The sequence below is a fragment of the Camarhynchus parvulus genome, chromosome 2, assembly GCF_901933205.1.
Source record: "Camarhynchus parvulus chromosome 2, STF_HiC, whole genome shotgun sequence".
NCBI classification, from domain to species: Eukaryota; Metazoa; Chordata; class Aves; order Passeriformes; family Thraupidae; genus Camarhynchus; species Camarhynchus parvulus.
Window position 1 is genome coordinate 21,149,769 of NC_044572.1, and position 6,810 is coordinate 21,156,578.

Sequence of the window (6,810 nt, forward strand, 5' to 3'; positions counted from 1 at the left end):
TAGAAATAAAGCAGAACAGACAGATATTTTAATTAGTGAAAAAATTTACAGAGCCTTATGTGTGAAACAAGGAGACGCGGGAACATGAGACTTCCCAGTAAGGCTGTAACTTGCCATGCTGCCCAGGCTGTCTCATCCAAGCACCCTTCTGCATCCTCCAGTCTCTGTTTCCTGCAAGCCAGGGGGACAGCTTCAGAGGACCACCAATAGTATTAGTACTGCTGTGAAATTTTCATGCCTGTTCTTCTCTACAACACTTTTCTGAGCAACACTATTAATTTCTTGTTTACCATTTGGGTGGGTTTGAATGTGGTAATTGAAGTTTTTCAACTTATAATTCAGGAAGGACTTGTTGAAGAGGCTGGTGGTGCCCTATAACCTACTCTCAAGGACACTTCATGGTCATACAAGCTGATGTGTATCTACTGCTTTCAGAGGTGCTACCGATGTGTGCCACAGAAGCACAGAGAACATTTTTTAGATGGTAAAGTGTGGTCACTGTTCCTTAGACCAGCACTGTGCTAGCCCTAAATAACACTCATGAAGCCTTTTGTCTTTTCTTCTGACACCAGCATGCTGTTGTTTTTATCCACATTTTCTGCCAAATTGCGTTCAGGAAATATGAGTGTCTGTATCTTGTGACACCCTCTAGTTTCACACAAACTGAATCATACTGTACAGTTCAGCTGAGTAATAAAACATAATCTGATTGGCAGGAGGTATTAAAGAAGGCCACATCATTACAGATCCTCTTTTAACCCAGTTTAACAAGTTGCTCCTGAGAAGTTATTTATTCTAGCTGTCAACATCTTGTTGTTGAGATGACAGCGATCAAATCTCTGTTAGATCCTAATCTTGTTCTTCTTACTCCACCTTCAAGTATCTGAGAGCCTCATATAAGCAATATCACTTTTTGTCAGCAAAATGATTTGTTTGACTCTGATCATTTGCTGGAAGTTACAACAATGTATTTTTTTAATACCTACAACAATTATTAGTATAAAATGGGCGTGGAATAAATAGCAAGCAATAGTGAATAGTGGAGCATTGGAAGTCTGAATTGTTGCTGTGTTGTGCACACTGATCCATATACAAAACAAGAATTTCACAATTACAGAAACTTAGCAATGCATTCCCAGGTGCACAGATGTCACAGCAGCAAATTATTAGTCAGAGACTGATGTTCTTCTAGTGTCCTGGGGACATCTCACTAGCTAGCCAGACCCATCTCTGTTACGAAGTTATAGAAGTTATTTTATTATGACTCTTATGATGCTAGGACTGGGAAGGAAAACCTATGTATTATCTGTCAGGCAGACTCCACCTCAACTTGAACAGTCCTCTGAGTTGGAAAATTCTAGCCCCTAAATGATGCATTCTATCCTGATTTTAACTTCTCCAGTCCTCCATTCTTAAAAACTCCTGCAACTCTATCATGCCATGCATTATACTGAAAAGTGAAATCTTTTAAAACTAGAATTTTCCTGAAAGTAAAGTTTAGAAGGTTAATTGGAATATGGGAATATTTTTTTAATTGTTGGAAGCTTAGTATTTTAGGCTAATGACACTTTTAAAGTAAAACTGAGTTAAAGTACTGAGTTCAAAATTATTAATTAAATATGTTACCTGTCTCTTGGGCCATTTGTGAATGCTAGAAGATCTCATTCCTTCAAAGGAATCTGAAAGCACGTTCACTTTCAAATGTGGAAATATTAAAGGTAATACTCCTGATTTTCATCTGAAATCATTAAGGAATATTCTTCTAGTGGAAAAGTTTTAAACTCAATGTGCAGTATATTTGTGCCAGAATGGATCCAGCTGATGTTTTTAAGGTCTTCACAAAAGTGTGAAATTATTGTATCTGATGGAAAGACAGCCTAACCAACCCTGCATCCACTTGACCAGGCAGGAGTGTTGATCTGCTGGAGGCCAGGAAGGCTCTGCAGAGGCATCTGGACAGGCTGGATCGATGGGCCAAGGCCAGTTGTATGAAATTCAACACAACCAAGTGCTGGGTCCTGCCCTTGGGTCACAACTAACCCAGGCAGTACTACAGGCTGGGGAAAACGTCTAGAAACATTACAGGCAGAAAAGGACCTGGAGGTGCTGGTCAACAGCAGCTGAACGTGAGCCAGCTCTGCCCACATGGCCAAGAAGGCCAGTCCTGGCCTGTATGAGAACTAGTGTGGCCAGCAGGACCAGAGAAGTGATCATCACCCTGCGCTGGGCACTGGTGAGGCTGCACCTTGAGTGCTGTGTCCAGTTTTAGGTCCCTCTCTGCAAGAAAGACATTGATGTGCTGAGGAGAGTCCAGAGAAGGGCAATGGAGCTGGTGAAGGGTCTGCAGTGAGTCCAGAGAGGGCAATGGAGCTGGTGAAGGGTCTGGAGCACAAGTCCTGTGAGGAGCAGCTGAAGGTGTTGAGGAGGGTGTTTAGTCTGGGAAAAATGAATCTCAGGGGGAACCTTAGGGCTCTCTACAGCTACAACCTATTACAGCCCTGAAAGGACCTTGTAGCCAGCTGGGGGTCAATCTCTTCTCATGGATAACAAGAGAAAGGACCAGAGGAAATGGTCTTAAGTTGCACCAGGGGAGGTTCAGATTAGATATTATGGAAAATGTTTTCACAGAAGCGGTTGTCAAGCACTGGAACAGGCTTCCCAGAGGCACACTTGAGTTACCACTTCTGGTAGTATTTAAAAGACGTGTGGATGTGGCACTGAGGGACATGGTTAAGTGGAGGGCCTGTGCTGGGTTAACAGGTGGAGTCAATGATTTTAAAGGTCTCTTCCAACCTAAACAATTCTGTAATTCTATTCGTATTATGCTGATTCATTGCTTGTATTTTGGGACCTTATATTTTGAAGACTAGCATTTTTGTGCATAAAAGGAAGATATGCTATTTTCTGACTCCCTTTGCATGGGTTGGCTTTCTGCAGTGATTTTAATGAAGTATGTATTTCATATGTATGTATGGAAAAAAAGCTGTATCGCACCTCGTCATCCCTCATCTCCTCCTCAATACAGCAGAGAGTCTTATGTTTTTAACATTATTTTTTTCCTTCACATCAATGAATCAGTTTGGCTTCATATTTTGACATAGTTATTTATGAAAGCAAATACCCTTGAAATTCCTATTAAAACATTGATTTCTACATTTAGTTTGCTGACTTTCTTTTCAATTTCACTCATCTTTTACATAATTTAACAAAATAGTACTTCTACATTGGTTTGTACATAAAATAAGAGGAAATCCTTCCTTTTTCTCCAATAGGAATATTTTTTGAGAAATATATTGATTTCTCTCATTGTTGGAACTCTAGATGTAAGTGTCGCGGAGGTTTTCATGGCATGTATCTATTTCTGGCATTTCTGTGGGAATTTCTGCATTTCAGAGCAACATGTTTCTGCATATATGGGTGAAGGAGACATCAAGATAGAAAGCTGGTTGTAAAATGCTGTAGAAGGAAAAGAAAATTCTCTAAAAGCAAAATGACTAATAGAGGTTATTTCCCATGGATTTGTCTTACATTTGAATTCTGTAGTGTCCAGTAATGCTCAAATCTAGATACACTACTTTGCAGAAGTCTTCCCTGAAAGCAAGCTGGAATTAGGCACAATGGGAACTGCCCAGTTGCTCCTACTGGGGTGAGTCACTGCGCTTCAGAAATGCATGCCCCAGGGAGGAAACTGGAAATTCTGGACCCCTCAGTGAGATAATGGGCTACTTTGAGACTGGTCTGAAATGGGTGTTCAACATTATCCCTCCACAGCAAAGTGTTTGAGTGATTGTGACAGGAGCTCTCCAGATGGGAATTTCAGGCAGTGATGGAGATTCTCCCCAGGCAACAATTTGTATGCTCAAATGTGTTGATTAGTGTCCTGATTGGAATGTCCTGGAGATGCACAGGCTGCTTCTGCTGTAGAACTCATATGTGTGCCTAGATAAGACACTTGTTAATAGTTGAAACTGTTACTGCAGCTACAGAAATGCTCACATAACCCATTTTTGATATGTTGTTAAAATATTTAAGAGTTGTTTTATATGTTGTTAATTGCACGCTGGATGTAGTCCTGTAGGACCATGAGCCAAGCAGGTTAGAACTGAGCAGAGCAGCAGCTCTGGGAATCTCAGCCCAGCCAAAGACACTGCTGCAAAGACTCCTCCAGCAGAGATTCCTGTTACCACCAGACAGCCACTGCCAGTCCTGTTTGAGGGATTTGGTTCCCCGTGCAAGTGTCTTGTATGCCAAATAACTTCTTCTTCATGCCTATGCAAAAGCTACAAAGTCAAGATCTCTAACTGACCTTGTGAATTTTCCTTCTTTTTTCTTTACTGTCATTTGACTCTAACACATTGCAAAATACTCTGCTCTACTAGGTTATATGGTAGTCATTCAAATACTTCTATGGTGAGTAGGGACTAGAGCTTTGAACCTGTCTTTCTTCCACCCTCTGGGTGAATGCTCTGGTGGATAGGTTCTTCTATAAGCAGACTACTTTCCTTTTCTCTGATCATGTTTCCAAGTAAAAGTAATCCTTTGTAATTTGTGACCTCAGAAAATTTATTTTAACTGCCAAATATGATTAGATGGAAATGGATGCCAAGTGCTTAGGCAGAGCAAACCCCTTTTTTGGATTAAGCATCGTAAATTCTAAGGTATGATTTATTGGTTGAGCATCTTTTATTTGGTGTTATACTTCTAATCTGAGTAATTTAAATTCCTTTCACTATAAATACAAAGATACAATTCAAGGATATTGCTTCCAATAAATGATCCTATTTCTTTCCATTGATTACTAAGACATCTTTGGGTAGCTAGGTCAGATGCTAGTATTTGCTTTGCAGATATTGAAAGTTAGGCAAAATTCACTCACAGGGTCCAAGGCTGGTTCAGGAAAAGCAATGCAAGCAAGCAAAGGAAGATGCTCCTCCCTCTCTACTCAGCCCTGGTGAGACAGCTCTGCAGGGCTGTGTCTAGTCCTGGGCTCCCCAGGGCAAGAAAGACAGGGACACATTGCAGAGAGTCCAGAGAAGGGCCACAGAGATGTTGGAGAGGTTGAAGCATCTGACACGTAAGGAGAGTCTGAGAGGGCTGGGGCCAAGCAGCCTGGAGAAGACAAGAGTCTGGGGGATGTTATCCAAGAGTATAAATTGCTGAAGATAAGGAGTAAAGGAGTTAAGTCTGGGCTACAGTCCTTGCAGCAGCCCTCAGTGACAGGACAAGAGGCAATAGGCACAAACAGAAATACAAGAAATTCTGCTTAAACATCAGAAAAAATTAATTTTTATTCTGCAGGTGGTCAAACACTGGAAGAGGCTGCTCATATTGATATGTCATCTTCATCATCAGAGATACTCAAAATCTGCCTGAACATGGCCCTGATCTACCTGCTGTAATTGGCCCTACCCTGAGCAGGAGGTCGGACTCATCCATCTCCAGAGGTGCCTTCCCATAATTCTGTGATTCTGTGGAAATTTTTCAAATTCATTCCACCTATGTTTAGTTTAGTAAACTTTCTTACATAATATTTTGTTTCTTTTTAAAGTTTTTCCTTAATCTTAACAAATGGGCCACATCTCTAGCATAACATTTCAAGAAAATTTTCAAATTTCAAAGATTTTGTGATATTCTTAAACTGACCTTCCAATAAAAATACTCATAAATAATGAATCTGAGAAAATTGCCTAATATATAGGAAATTTACCACATATCACAAGAAAAGATATGTAGAAGAAGCTTGGACTTTTGTTTGCAAATATAAATGTATCTAAATATGAGCATCTTGTATCTGAATATAAAAGTTAATCTTTTATGATCTTTGTACAGAGCTTTATCTTGAAATCCTTGCTCAGGCAACAGAAATTGTCTCTAACTAAAGATCAAGAGGAAAGTACTTTGAAGGTATATTGCTACATTATGTAAATTTGAAAAATTTGCTGTGCATTTGGAGCATGAATTTCATCTTGTGACCTAATTCTTGCCTACAACTATACCATGAACATACTGAAAAAAAGTAAAGATTATCTTTTGATCTCCAACTCTGTCTAATTAGGACAAAAAACTTGTTTTCAATAATAAAGCCAAAACATTCCATAGGAGAAAACTGAAGTTTGTTTTATTTTCATATGTGAAATTAAACCTCTAGAATACTCCTGCACAAAAGTTAAAATCATAGAAGCATAGAATGATTTGGGTTGGGAGGGACCATCTAGTTCCAGCACCCTGTTGTGGGCAGGGACAACTTTCACTAAACCACATTACTCCAATCCCCATCCAGCCTGGCCTAGAATACTTCCAGGGATGGGATAATCACTTTCTAGACAACCTATTCCAGTGTCTCACCACCCTCACAGTGAAGGCTTTCTTCCTAATAATGGGTGATTGAAGACCCCCAGGAGGACCAAGACTTCTGAGTGCAAGGCTGCTCCAATCTGTGTCATCTGCTCAGTCCCATCTGCTTGGTCTTCCTGGTCAGGTGGACTGTAGGGGACTTCCACATTAATATCACCAGTCCCTGTCCTCCCTTTAATCCTGGCCCACTTCCCTCCATCCCCAGGCAGAGCTCCATGCACTCCAGATGCTCACTGACACAGAGGGTGACACCCCCTCCTTTCTCCCTGCCTGTCCTTCCTAAAGAGCCTGTATCCACCTATTCCAGCACTGTGGTCACAGGAGTCATCACACCACATCTGCACAACGCCAGTAAGACCATGGAGGCATGTGCCTGGCTCTAACTCCTCCTGGTTATGGTGTGTGCATTTGCACAGAGACATTAAAGCTGCCCCTGCCTATGTCCCTCCCCATCCC